Here is an 8,488-nt window from a genome sequence, read left to right as displayed (position 1 = left end):
AAAAATATAATGTTGAAAACATTATGCACATATTTTTAACGAAAAAATTTTATACGTCAGATTGTATTTCGAGGTATAATTTAGATAATTATTTTTATATTAAGTTTTTACGATTTTGTTTTATATTTATTTGTGCAAAAAAAGTGATATTTCTTTTTTTTTTTAAATTTCTTTCCTTTAAGTTGTTCTCTTCCTTTGACTATTCCCCATTAATTACCCAATAACAGCAATATAAACACAGTTCAACAAAGCTCAAAATGCAGACCCGAAGCAAGATTGAGCTTTTTTCCACGAGAGAAGTTGTTTGGAGGCTCATACGAAGCATGGGAGAACTATATAAGGAACCCCATTTTCTTTCAACTCCAACCATTGCAACAACCTCTCTTTTCGATCTTCTTCTTCAACTTCCGGTAATGGCAGGCGGAGGCGGTGGCCGTGGTATTGATGAGGTCATGGCTCAATCTCTTCAGTGTTCATTGAGACGTACTAATGAAGCAAAAAGTTATTCTATACACTATCAACAGCTTTCTCAATTTCAACACCCTACTTCTTTTAATAATAGAAAAAAATTCTGAATAGAAAAAGAATTAAAAAAAAAACATTACTCCACAATTGTTTAATAAGAGAGAAAGTGTTTTTATTCATTAATTCATACTGTTACAACAAAATATTCTATTACAATGAAAAAATCTGTAGTATGTTATAAAGATAAACTTGCATATAAATTAAAATGCCATGCATTTAATACATGAACAAATTCTAACGCCTTTGGAAATTAAACAGCCTAATGGACACAGTAAAGATGGATGCAAACAGCAAAGTGAAACCAAGAATTACTGCAACCACAACTCCCAGGAAATCATGTCTGAAATCATAATAACTTCTGAAATATTCTTCGACCATCTGACCAGGAAACTCGCCGTCTAGAAGGGTTGTTTTCAAGTCTCCGAATTGCGAAACAACCAATCCGTAGAAGGTCCAAGATACCGGACAAATCCAATAGTACAAACGCCACCATATAGGTATGCTCTGCAAAATAGATTGAGTTGTTAAGAAATCTGAATGAACTTGAACAATGGAGAATCGCATGATAAAAAGAGAAGAACTTACTGGTCGTGCGACGATGAACCCTGAAAAGAGGTTCCATATTCCATAGAATGCGGCGGAGATTATCGATGCGATGTGGTGATTTGGTGTAACAGCAACAGCCATCATGCCATAGTAGGTGAAGTATAGTAAGGAGAAGTACATGAAGAAGAGGTACCAGAAGAACTTTTTCCATTCGAATACGATCATAGAGTAGACTATAAGGCCATACACAGTGGCTTGAACAAAAATGTAAGGGAACTCAATTAAGACCTGCAATTTGAAAAAAAATGGAAGCTTGTTCAACTTTTTTAGCCGTTCTGAAGCTTTTCCAAGTTTTCCAAATCGTAAAATCGTACTTGTGAAATGGCATATGGCATGGCAGAGTACATTCCAGCGGCTCTTTCTCGATAAAAGACTGTTCTTTCAACAGCAACAACAGGCTGCACAGATGAAGCATTTTGGACACCAAGGAAAAGAACAGCAGCATAGATTGAAACCATTGCATTTGTCGGTTCTTGCCTAGTATTCCTGTAATCCACAAATGTGACAATTAGATATATGATGTTGCTAGAAACCACATTTAAGTATGACCTTTTGGTTTTGGCTTGTAGCTTACGTTTTCGAGCCGAGATCCCAGAACAGTGTTCCAAAAAACAATGCTATTACAGTCGTAAAAAGAAACCGAACAGCTGTGAATGGCGGGTTGCGCCAATATGACCAGTGTTGTTTCCATAAGCAAGCAACACACTGAGTCAATAATGACTGAGAGTACTGAGTTGGAAAATAGAGTTCCTTTGTCCCAGGAGCAGGCTTGCTTAAATCTTCAATAAGAGCTTTGTTTCTCCTGAAAAAATTTACACACTTTTGTTGCAATGTTCAGTCTGAGCATCTTATCATTACCTGTACAAATCTGAGTTTTTGTAGTTATCAGTGAAATCAACACCTAGAGATAATTCCTGTGCTGTTGTGGTTACTTCCAACATCCAAGTAGCTGGATTGTATCCGTCTTTGATTTTGCTAACTCCTTGAATTCCCTGGAGAAAGATGAACATTGTAGTGTTGGAAGAATAAGTTAAATGAACCTTGATATTTGAGGTTGTCGTTTCATCATACCTCGAAGTACTTGATCAGATGTTTCGAATAGTGTCCTAATGGCCCGACATATATCTCGTCCTCCCCGCTTCGTGAGGAATAGCTGCAATTTCATGTTTTATTCAGTTATAAACTCATATGAACAGCCAACAATTATGCAATAAATTCTTTCTAAATTGACTTTCAAGTTCCTCACCTCATCAAATGCTTCAAATATGTCGATACTTGGCTGATGGATGGTACAGACAACCGTTCTTCCGGTGTCCACCGTGTTCCTAACCGTTCTCATAACAATTGCTGCAGATCTTGCATCAAGCCCTGAAGTTGGCTCATCCATGAAAATGATCGAAGGGTTCGCCACAAGCTCAACTGCAATAGTGAGTCTCTTTCTCTGCTCGGTTGATAAACCATTTACACCAGGTAAACCGACTAGTGCTTGCCTCAAAGGGTTCAATTCCACTAGATCCATGACTTTCTCGATGAACATCTGGAAAGAAAATTCAAAAGAAAACCACTAACATAAGAAGTACCAGAGTGATCATTTAGAAAATCGGTTATTTCGTTGGACTCTGTCTAGTAGGCAATAAAAGGGTATCAAACTAAAAACTTCTCAACTTGAATAATTCCTTGGAATTCAAGATCCAATTGTATCTATTGCATTATCATATTAAAAACATAAGTAACATATATCAAGGAAGATTTAGAGACTTGAAATAGCTCAGAGTTCCGTGAATGCCAACCTTTCTAGTTTGAGCATTAACTTCAGCAGGAAGTCGAAGCCAAGCGGAATACAGCAGAGACTCATACACAGTGACATGAGGAGAGTGAATATCATTTTGCTCACAGTATCCGGATATTCGAGCAAATGTTTCATGCTTCTTTGGGAAACCTGAAACTGTGATGTTCCCATCTATATGGCCACTAGTTTTCCGACCAGCGAGCACATCCATAAGAGTGGTTTTACCCGCACCACTGACACCCATTAGAGCTGTAAGAACACCAGGTCTAAAAGCACCACTAACACCCTTCAGTAGCACCAACCTATCTTCAGTAATACCTTGTTCTTTCATTTCCTGGGAAGTTTAAGATGAATCAATTAAACTTTTGCATCTGCGGACCATATTAACTGGAAAAACAATACAAGTCCAACCATTAAACATATAAGCAATTTATACATAGAACCTTGCGTTACCTGTGGCATATCAACAGAATATATAATGTCATCAAATGTGATGGAATGTGGCTAAAATGGAAGAACAATTCCCTTTTTCTTGACGGCAGTGGCCCCAACAGTTGCCTCAGTTATAGACGAGGATTTCGACGAGAAGATTCTTTGAACATCCTCTTCAATCTCTGCATGTCAACTGGATTTAGCATCCTACAAAATGGCTTGTAAATAATAAGACAAACAAATCTAGATAAGTTCTAGTACCTGATCCAGTTAAATGATTTGAGCTACTTTCATTGTTTGTTAACTGAATGTTTCCACCAACTTCAACTCCATTGGCTTGTTCGTTGCTTTCCGTTTCTTCGGTTATTACAGCCCCGGAACTCCCAAATGCTGCATATTTATTCGATAAAAGGTAAAGGATTAGCACTCCCTATGAAGAGGATTAAGTTCTAAATAGATAAAGCTATACTCACGGTTTAGATAAGTAAGAGCCACGGTGAAAAAAAAGTTCAACAATATTGTGAATCCAATCAATCCTCCTACTCCGATCCAATACCAGTTTGGATCTTGGAAGAAACCCCTGGATTTCAAAACTTCGATTCCTGCTTGCTCTGTTGAGTTTGGGAAAGTCTTCAATATGAAAGAACATATGATCAGAAGATTGTTTAAAAATAAAAGCAAAATCATAAAGCTTGCAGATTCAAAGCCCGACTCCACCGGTTTCCATGGAACTCATTAACCATCAATGCGTTTTGTCCATACATTAAAGGCGAAATCCAGTAACCCCATATCCACCAGCCCGGTATGTCACCTGCGACATTAAACAAAGAAAACCAATAAGAAAAGAGTTTAGTTTTCATGAAAAGTTTGATGTCTGGTTCTGTGTCTAAGACTTATCATCATACCTCGAGACAGGACAAAGCCACCCATTGCGAAAAAAACAAGCAAAGGAAATGAGCCAAAAGTATTGGCAACAATCATGTTTCTACTAGCTGATGCAATGAAGCGAAACAACCCTGACGCCATCTGGTTAGCGAGAACAAGTACTAAGTACTGCCTAAGCAACCTGCATCAGACAAATTGCTTGCACATCAATTTGGATCATAGCTAATAAGAAACTGACTGTCTAAAGAATGCATACGAAAATACTTTAAGTTCCACAATGAATTTTTATGGTCAGTTATTTTGTTTACCTTTCGACATTCGGATCAAATCCGATGACATAGTAGGTAATAAATACCCATAAGCCAACTTCTACAAATGTGATAGGAATCTTGAGTATCCATGATGGTAGAGCATATGCCCATGAAGGAAAGAATAGGAGGTCTCTTTGCTTGTAAAAGACAGGAAGCTTATTAATGGTCATTGAAAGCTAAGACATTCCATTAAACATTATCAAAATCAAGGCAAAGAAAATGGCCCCCATATAGATTCCTCCCCCAGCAACCGAATCTCGGTTCATCTCAGTCCTCAGAAAGAGTGTCATAGTAATTATCGCCATAATTGTGAGCTATAAAATGTAAAATAAAAAAGTTAGAGTCATGTAAACCATAACAATTGTGGTAAAAGAATTAAGTATGACTAGGAGTACATACTTGCATAAACTTGAAGATGTAGACGAAAGAGTTTCTCTTCATCAGCAGAAATTCCCTTGATGTGCAAGCTTTCAGTAACTCCCACTTTCCAAGACCATATTTTGCGGTTGTCAAAGCAGCAGGATGGGTCTTTGTTTTTTCAAATGGAGTTCGAAGTTCATCTGTGACATCCATTCCAACATGGAATGATAGGAATGCCTCGGCGAATTCATCTGCCGTGACAAACCTGTAAGGTTGGTCTCTACGTGCCCAGTACTGAAATTGATCTTTCCTTGATGTAACCTGCAATGGAAAAAACTCAGTTAAAATTAAATATGATGGAATGGAAACTTTGTTCCAATGAAAAAAAATGAAGAAAATCATTGTCCAGCCTTACTTCTTGCAAGAAGTCCGCAACACCTTTTCTGTCAGGACACCTAAACCCCATAGATTCGAAAAAGCTCAGCACGTGTTGGCGAGGACCCTGAAATACTATTCGACCATCGGAAAGGAGAATAATGTCATCAAAAAGATCATAAGCCTCCGGAGCTGGTTGGAGAAGAGAGATTAGTGCTGTCCCATTAAGGATATGAACAGTTTGCTTGAGTGAGTTCACAATTTGGAAAGTTGTGGAGCTGTCCAGACCAGTTGATATCTCATCCATAAACAGTGCCTTTGCTGGTCCAACCAGCATTTCACCTGTTGTGACACGCTTCTTTTGTCCACCAGAGATACCCCTTAGCATTTCATCTCCAACCATAGTGTCTGCACATACTTCCAGTCCTAAAATCTGCAGAATTTATGGCAAAGGAGTTCTATAAGTAAAGAGTTTTTTCTTCATAGTGTTTGCATATCTTTCATTATACTTCAGATTTCTCTAACATTACCTTAAGAATATAATCTGTGATTACATTTGCTTCCCGACCTTCTGTTGCTGCTGCCTGAAATTTTAAAATGCCAAAGTAAATCATAAATTACATGATTAATTGATTCTGTCTATAATCTGTGATTAATTTTACCTTCATGAAGACATCAATGTCAGGATCAGGTCTAATATTTGCTGTTTCTCCCTTCTTGACAATTCTGCTAACATATCTGAAACAACCAAAACTAAAATTTACATGCTTTGTAGAATAAAAAAAAAAGGAGAGTTTTATATTTCACCTAAAGATATCAAATAAAAAATTAAAAAAGGCTAACCATAACGGTCTCCAACCCCTTGGCATCTTGCAGAAAAGGCCAAAGTTTCCCTCACAGTCATCTCTCCTATATGAAGATCATGTTGACTGATATAAGCAGCAGTTCTCTGGGGCACAAACTCATTCATCTTATGCCCGTTGTATGTCACTGTCCCTGAACACTGCAAGAGAGTTTCACTTTCAGATTTAAAATAAGATCAATACCAAAATCCAATTCAAAAGAAACAAAAATCCAATGAACCACGAGAGGACGCAATATTTTATATTAGGGGGCGAATTTCTAAAATTTTAGAGGACAAACTTATAAAATTCTATGGAATGAAAACAGATTGTCATTATAAAATACAAACGAAAATATCTAAATTATAAGATAATTTAAAATGTTCAGGTTGCAGGGAACCAAAGTAGAATTCTGTAGAGCACCTTGAGAGAAGTATCAAGCTTCCCAGCTAAAGCCAACAAGAGAGTGGTTTTCCCAGAACTTGTAGGACCCAAAAGCAGTGTCATCCTGTGAGAAATCCGTGAGAATAAAGTATTTTGATTAATTTTAGGAAACCCAAAACTTAAATTCAACAGTAAAAGATCAAAACTTGGGGTTTACCTGCCAGGCTTAACGATGCCACTGACATCTTTGAGGATTGTAAGCTTCTTCTTTCTACTTGAAAGAATCCCCATCTCAATCAAGAAGCCCTTTAATCACACAATACAAAATAAACCAAATGTCAGAAAAATCATAAAACAGACATTGAAAGAATTTGTGAAGTATTTTCTAGATGGGTACCTCAAATATATTGGTGATGAACTTAACAAATGTAGGCAAAGCATTGGTTCCTACAAAAGCTTGAGCTTCAATATTTAGATTCTCGAATCTGACTTCAATGGTGGGAAGATCAATGCCAACCCTGAAAATTTGCAATGCAAAAATGTTATTGGATAAACTCGTTTTTCTCTTTTTTTTCCCTTGTGTTTTCCGTTAGTAAAAATACTACTGTAAAATAAAGATGTTAGCATACAATATGATATCTAATAATTTACTTTTTAGTATAGTTAAATATCTTTTTACTGATTTATTCATGTACATAACTCTATTTTAATATTTTTTATGAAAAGTTTAATCCTATCATTTATAAACTATTCAATTTAATCCATATTTTAATTTTTTTAAAAACAAAAATTTAAGGGGAAAAAAGCTTACAAATTCAAAAACTATATCGAATTATTTTTTATGAACACGAATTTAATCAAAACTTACATTCTCATACCCATTCCAAATATAGATTAAAAATTAAGTAAAGAAGAATATATAAGCAAAAGCAAAACTCATAAAGCACGTTCTTTTATTTCTCATTTTCTGATTTCTTGTTCTTTAAATGCCAAAAAGATTTTGTTAATTAATTTTTATAAATTTGTAGATTATATTCAATTCAATTACTCACTCCTTAGTCAAATGAAATTTTTTTACTAAAAGTTTCGAACTTTAATCAAGTAAAAAACTCAATTTAAACTCCTTAGTCAAATTAAATCTTTAATTTTTATTTTAATATTTAAATATAAATTTCACTGTACCATGAACGATATATAAATATATCTAATTTATTTAATAATAATTCAAACATATAAAGTGTTTACAACTCTTGACGGTGTCGGGGTGTTGTTGAATAATAATGTCGAGGCGCACGTCAGTTTCGTTGTGGTCGTTGCACTTGTTAAGGAGTTTGTTCATTATAACCAATCTGCTCGTTCACCGAAGGCATATGTTCCGATGTTGTAAATATATGCCCACCACCACTATGCTCTCCTATTAGAGGACAAATACTCGTATTTATCATCATAGATGTCATCTGATCAAAATCATTTGTTGCCCCAAACATGGGAGAGAACATGGGTGATTGATGAGGAACAAGCTTAGGAGTGTAGGGCGTAACACCAGAATCACCAAACAGTTAATTAAATGATCTTGTGTGATCAAAAGATTCTGGTGGGATATTATCCATTGCCGCTTATTCTGCTCCATGGTGAGAAGAACTCCCACTCTCAGTCCTTCTTGATTTCTCGGGTTTACCAAATTTTTTCTTATACTCTATAAATTTTCGTCTTTCTCTGTTCGTTGTCAAGAACGGCTTTCCATGTTACCAAAAATAATTCAGGTAATCCGAACTCTTGAAGTCAAAGTCATCCGCTTGTATGGGAGTGAGCGTTGGCAAGTATGAACCCTTGTTGTTCCAATGATTGATATGGTTTAGACTAATCCTCACCGACCCTACCCCGTCCATCTAATTTGTGGAGAACGTCATGATTCTCTGGAATTCGTGGAATAGGTTGGTGGAAGCCGAACTGCCTTAACACTCTATCGGAAAATTGGA

General features: G+C 36.2%; 1 pseudogene; it reads right to left on the bottom strand.

Annotated features, from left to right (window-relative positions):
* Positions 1–688: 688 nt before the first annotated feature.
* On the bottom strand, positions 689–7,028 carry LOC120193243 (annotated as a pseudogene).
* Positions 7,029–8,488: the final 1,460 nt, after the last annotated feature.

Source organism: Hibiscus syriacus, unplaced genomic scaffold (genome assembly GCF_006381635.1).
Source record: "Hibiscus syriacus cultivar Baekdansim isolate YM2019G1 unplaced genomic scaffold, ASM638163v2 tig00116989_pilon, whole genome shotgun sequence".
Classification (NCBI taxonomy): domain Eukaryota; kingdom Viridiplantae; phylum Streptophyta; class Magnoliopsida; order Malvales; family Malvaceae; genus Hibiscus; species Hibiscus syriacus.
This window is presented reverse-complemented; position numbering and strand designations above follow the sequence as displayed.